Below are 6,551 nucleotides of genomic sequence, written 5' to 3'. Positions count from 1 at the left end.
CAGCCAGCTGTCTGAACCTCACTGCTGAGAGACAGGCCTCATATATCTACACATGCAGACGAGGAGCGCGGCTCTATTGTTACCAGAGTGGGGAAAACTGCCCTGGGAGCAGAAAGGCGCCTTTGTTTCTCCTCTAGACAAGAGACGTGGGTGCGCCATCACTTGAAACACTCCTTGTCTGGACTGCACACCCAACAGCACCCTAATAAAGCTCTCAGGTTTTGTATTACATCCAATCAGCATACCAAGAGGGTGTTCTTCAGACACACTCGTGTGGTGCAGTGGATGGAGGATGAGTCCGTCTCTCCGCTTCCAATTTAAAAGGGAGATTCCGCTCAAATTAATCCTCTTTCATCCGTGTTTTGCGTCGGCGCTGAGATTACTTGTCTTAGTAGAAAGTGCCCGAAGCCCTATGCATGCAGCACACCTCCTGTGGTAAATGATATATCTTCAGTTACTGGAAGAGAAGTGTGATAATGGTTTGTGGTAGAGGAGGCGTCACACTGAAGTGGCGGTTTACGTGATCTATCTGCATGCTTTCACATAAAGTACAGCTGTGCTTTCACATCGGGTAATACAGGGAAGACTTGAAGTGTGTAATTGAGAATCGCTGGTATTCATGAGTACTATGTGAGGATGGGATGCACATTAATCAGGTTTAACATGGAGTACACACACACACAATGGTTTACAAGTACACACATAGATCTCTGTGGACTCTCAGCATTTTGTAATCACTGCTGTGTGACAGGCAGGGCTAGGGCAGCGGATTTGTGTTACGTCACACAGAGACGCTTTCTAATGAGGACGGATGTGATTGCGATTCGGATCAAATGGGAATGTGAAACACTAATGTAATCTGACAGCAGCCAGATCAAATCTGTGTGCTTATTTTTGGACTTTTCAGGCAACACAGGGTTTCCTTAAAATGTCCCCTTCCCTCTTTGTCTACTAGCTTATGCTGATCCTAACCGTCCCTACCCCTCGCTGTATTTGTTCAATTACAAGTTGCTACTGTAGTGCAACGTGCTGCATTGTGCTGTGAAACCAAGTGTTTTAGTTCCTCAGTCAAAGAGCAATCACTTCACACCTTTGCACTTTTTCTTAAGAGGAAGAACATCGCACTTCACTGGCAGCGAGATAAAAATATCAGATAACAGATAGATCATAACTCTGTAGGTAGACAAAATGTGTTTATACAACGGTGTATTTCTGTATGCATCTATACAACATGTGCTGCATTTTGGGGAAGGAGCATGGTAAGCTGGCTGAGCTAATGGCCATGTTTCATTGAACGTTTACACCTCGTCTCTAAGCACTCTCTCAGTCATGTTAGGCAATGATGAGGCAATTAGTTTGCAGCAGCAAATATGTTTTGAAGGTAACAAAGGCTGCCTGGATTAAGGTTGTCTATTAAAATAATGAGACAAAATTGTGTTATTTAAAGGGGACATATCATGAAAAACTTACCTTTTCATCCCTTGTGAGCATACAATTAGGCATCTGAATATCTACCAACCCACAAACTGTGAAATAATACAACCCTGTCAGTTTTTTTTTTTCTTGTGGAATGAATCAGAAAACATGTGATTCAACAAGTCATCCAGATTTTGCTCCTCTTCACATGTCACATGCAGGCTCATTAGAATATACCACCCCTCATCTGAGTATCTCAACACATGACTTGAGAACAATCTTTGCAAAGGTGCACCAGATTTTTCTAACAAGCCAATCTGAGTAGACTGGGCTTTTTGGGGAAGGACGGGCACGGTAAATACAGGTATATTTAGACGGACAGTATTAGAAGAAATTATGAGTTTTTTGAACACTAAAGCATGTAATTGTGTTCTTGTAGAAATCCCAAATAAAAGTATTTTTAAAAATGTTTTATAAAATATCTTCAAATTAATTCCTCTTTTGTCAGACATTTATTTCCTTTAGAAGAAATTATGTGTGTTTTGAACACTAAAGCATGTAATTGTGTTCTTGTAGAAATCCCAAATAAAAGTATCACGTGCATCTGCGCAATATAATAGCCCATGATTACCGAAAATATATACTGATATCAGCACAAGAAGGCAATTAAACACAAAAGGCAATTCAGGGAAAAGGCAATTAAACACAAAAGGCAATTCAGGGAAAATTATCTTTATTAAACATCCCAGATCATGTACCAAAAATAAAGCAAAGGCTCAAAACAATAGCCTACAAACAGTGGGCACGGCGCAATTGCGCATTAGGCAAAAAAAAACAAAAAAACAAATCCAATAAATAGAAATAAATGTGTACAATAATAAAAGGGAACCATAAAAGTTCGTAATTTAGCAATAAACTGAAACGAAATAAAGTGCATAACAATAACAAGGAATATCTGTGGTCAAGCTCAGTGCCTCGCTGTGTTGTATTAACTCTGAAACTTTCTCTTTGAGTCCCTCGTATTTTGCGGTTAGTGCATGCATGATTGTCTGGCGCGCTGGCACTGAATATCCAGGTTCCAAAACTTTTAACAGGTTCTTAAAACCTTGGCCTTCCACGACACCAATGGGCCTCATATCCTGAGCAATAAAATTGACAATTCCTTCTGTGATATCATGTTTGCGTTTGGATGATAGAGGAGGCTTAACATCCAGCGTGGTCTGGGTGTATCGGAGGGATCCGCCTGCAGTTATAAAACGAATAAACGATTATTAGACTAAAATATTGAAATATGTTTAATATGATATTAATAGGCTATAATATTGAAATATTACCGTTTTTAGATGATACGCCATGTTTGTAGTCGAGCTGTGATATGCAAACTGTTGTTTGCAAATTTTACATTCGACTTTTTTCCCGCCATCTATTTTGGAAAAATTCTGCCACACTGCCGATGTCTTTGACATGGATGGTAGAGGAGGAGGACTCAAATGAAACTTAAATGAAACGCTCAAAATAAAAATAAATATTCAGCAATTAAACCACCGGACGTTGAATAACATGGACCTTCTTCAATCTACCTGTCTCTAGTGGGTTGGGCTAATCCAAAATAGTGAAAACAAGGGGGGTGTTCTCTGAAGACAGGCTGTTTTCTGTGAAACAGGGCTCTGAAAACACCCCCATTAGCACTTGGTACTTTCCTCCTGATGACGACTTTATGAAATTAACACGGCAAAAAATCGACCAATCAGAATTTTGGTCGACCCAGAACGTATCGACCAATAAGTCGACTAGGACTTTACAGCCCTAGAGTGAACCACCGAGTGGTATGGTCATACAAGACCAGCAAAACGTTTAAGTGTATTAATATGAGCAAGAGTGTGTTTAGTTGCTCATCAATTCAACTTTTCATTTAAATGAGAAAGATTGTGTCGTTTCCTCTTTCAGAAGATACATAGTCACGCTTTAATGGCACTGAACAAAACACCAGCCTTGACTTGCTTCACTAGAGAACACAGTGGTTGTACGAGGCAGCTAGTACTAAATGATGAATCAGGGCATTGCTAAGAAGGAGCATGTGCACTCAGACATTCTAACTGGATAAATACAGGTTAGGGGTACTTTTTTTCCCCTCGTCAGCAAGCTGCCTGTCCATGCCAGCATTTACACGGAAAGTGGCTTTTTCCCATTAAAAAAGACTTAAAACATCTTGGTTTTTACTTTCTGCATCCTACATGCCGAGTTCATATATTTATTACATTAACATGTCTACATAGGATAATTAAAAACCTTGTTCAATATTTAGCATTTTCCTCTAAGGTTAAAGTTTTTACTGTAACTTTAAAGACTTGTAACCTTAAGGAAGTTGATGCAGTTGAGACAGTTACTCAGACACGCAGCTTTGCTTTGCTGTAACTGTGCTGGTTTACTTCTGCTGTTTGCCACAGAAATGACAAGTGTTGACGGCGCCTGAACAAGTTTAGTAAAAGTTGGGGAAGAGAAGTGCTCATTCTGGAAAAGATGGGGTGTAAGTAGTTTCATAAAAGCAGCAGCAGCAGCAAAGCATCACGGTTGCCACAGCAGGTTAAGGAGCAAACCTTGTATCTGCAATGTTAAATTCATTAAAAAGTAAAGTGAAAAAAGGGGTAACAGGAGCCAAGAATAAATCGGATCCCAAGAGCGTAGCTTTTTACCCACGCTACTGCCAAAAAGAAGTGATGGGTGGACAGTCACGAAGTCAGTACCAACCAGATCCAATTAAGGTGTAACAAGACACTAAATCCAGATTTATAATGTCTTGTGACTTTGTTACACATAATAAAAACATGGGGAAATTTGGGGAAATCTGACTGCTGTCTGTGTAAAATAAACTGACATTTAATTTTTTTTTTTTGCATGCTTGAGATCCATTTTCTGTTTATTCAAAGGTTGGAACATGATGCCACAGTTTAAAGTACATTAAAGCAGAGGCCGAAGCATCGGAAACATGACTTCGTTATTTATTAAAACAGCGAGTCGGTGATTCATCGAAGCAGTCAGGGGAACATGTATTTCAGCCCTTACAAGAAGACGGAACGATGCACTCTGTGTAGCATCAGGACACAGCTGATGACACACACACACACACACACACACACACACACACACACACACACACACACACACACACACACACACACACACACACACACACACACACACACACACACACACACAATAAAAACACTCGAGCAAAAATTCACTCGCACACAACCTCTCATAAACCCCTTGCCCGGCTCAATTCCACCCACACACGCACAGTAATGCGGCAGCAGGCGTGATTAGAGCAGGATGTATGTGGCTGAGCCCAGCTGCAGTGAGCCAGCCAGTGGATGTGGCATATCAGCCTCTCAGCCCGCTAAATGAAAACTAAATGAAAGGCTCTCAGATGGTGTGAGCGTTGCGTAAGCGAGGCGCCGAGCAAGGTCCCTGGATAAGCTGATTACGTGGCAGCCTCATATTCATTCCCACATCCCTTAAAGAGCCGAGCGCCGTGACTTAGCGAAGCCCCGTTCCTCTCCACTCTGGCACCCAATCTGCTCCTCTCTTTATTTCCACGTCTTCCCCTATTCCTTCTCCTTTTTTAACTGTGTGTGCGTGTGCGGTCGGTCGGTCAGCGCGTGTGTGTGTGTGTGTGCTGCAAATTATCTTCTGTCACATGCTTCCCCCTGGCCGCGGGAGTCAAAGGCTAAATCTGCTGTGGATAGCTGTGGCAACAAGGCTGAAAAACATATGCCACAACACACACATGGTTGTGCATATATGCACACACACACACACACACACACACACACACACACACACACACACACACACACACACACACACACACACACACACACACACACACACACAAAACATAGGCACACACACACACACACACAAAACATAGGCACAATTCTTCACATGGTTGAGCTTGATGCAATGTACACACCAAGGTTTCGCAGCTGTGAAGGTGAAAGTGACATGACAGCTGGGGGATGTTATCCAATCGTCAGCGTATGTCCTGCATGGCGCTCTCGTGCACGCTCCTGCAGTTAACTCAACAGTAGCCGTGCCGTCATGAGGTCACGGTTGACATCGCAGGAGAAGAGGTGGCACTCTATGAAAGAGCTCAAGGTGACTTGGTAATAATTGTTTTTCTCCAAGAGAAGAGTTTGAAGGAAGAGAGGCTGATGGGGGAGAGTGAGAGTGACTGGAAATTATCTTTAACAGGTGGTAGCACTTCATGTGTCCTTGCCTCTCATTATGGGATATGCCTATGTCAGTGTGTGCGCGTGCGTAACACACTGACATAGCGTATTGTACAGCTAATCCTCTGCTGAGGCCACAGTGTGTAAACGGAACAACTGTGCTCACCATGTGACTCACAGGACCAAGGAAACACCAGCCCTTCTTGGTTTACATTAAAATCAGAGCGGTTGGTTTAGGAACAAAGTCTCAGTTTTTTAACACAAGGGGCGAATTGTCTTCTCCAGCAGTTGGTCTTATTATACGGACCACCCTGTAAAAACGTTCATACCCAGTAGAAGAGGAAAAGAGAATCTTGCCATGTTGTATTCATTTTTTTCTTTCTAGCTGCTTGACAGTTAACAGTATTCTCTCATTGTGCCATTAGGTCCCGTTCATTTCTCTCCATCCCCTCAGCAGCACTTCTTATCTATAATAGAGAGGAGCAGCACCGTCATCCCTGCAGTACAACACTCTAGATGGTTCTGCAATGCTCAATTTATTTCAAGCATTTCCCCCAGTTTTATCAGTACGTCATGGTATGGTGGGCAGGATGCTTCCTCTACAGCTGTAACTGCACTGTATCCTATGCAGAGTGAATGAACAGAGTATACAGAGAATAAGTCAAAACAACGGGCATAACACAATAACGATAAACGCAACTCCCGAAACAAGTCATCTGCGATACATTAGTATGCGTACATAATGAAATCTCGTTGCATGGGGACATGAAGTAATATTTGTTACTAATATTAACCGATCATGGCATAGACAGTGAATTTATTTCCCAGGGGGTGACAGATGTAGTTTTAATGATAATTTTTTTAAAAATGACAACAAACAACTAATAAAAACGTAGTGTAATT

This window comes from Anoplopoma fimbria, chromosome 10, assembly GCF_027596085.1.
Source record: "Anoplopoma fimbria isolate UVic2021 breed Golden Eagle Sablefish chromosome 10, Afim_UVic_2022, whole genome shotgun sequence".
Taxonomy (NCBI): domain Eukaryota; kingdom Metazoa; phylum Chordata; class Actinopteri; order Perciformes; family Anoplopomatidae; genus Anoplopoma; species Anoplopoma fimbria.
The sequence above is the reverse complement of the archived record's forward strand: the minus strand, read 5'-3'. Positions refer to the sequence as shown.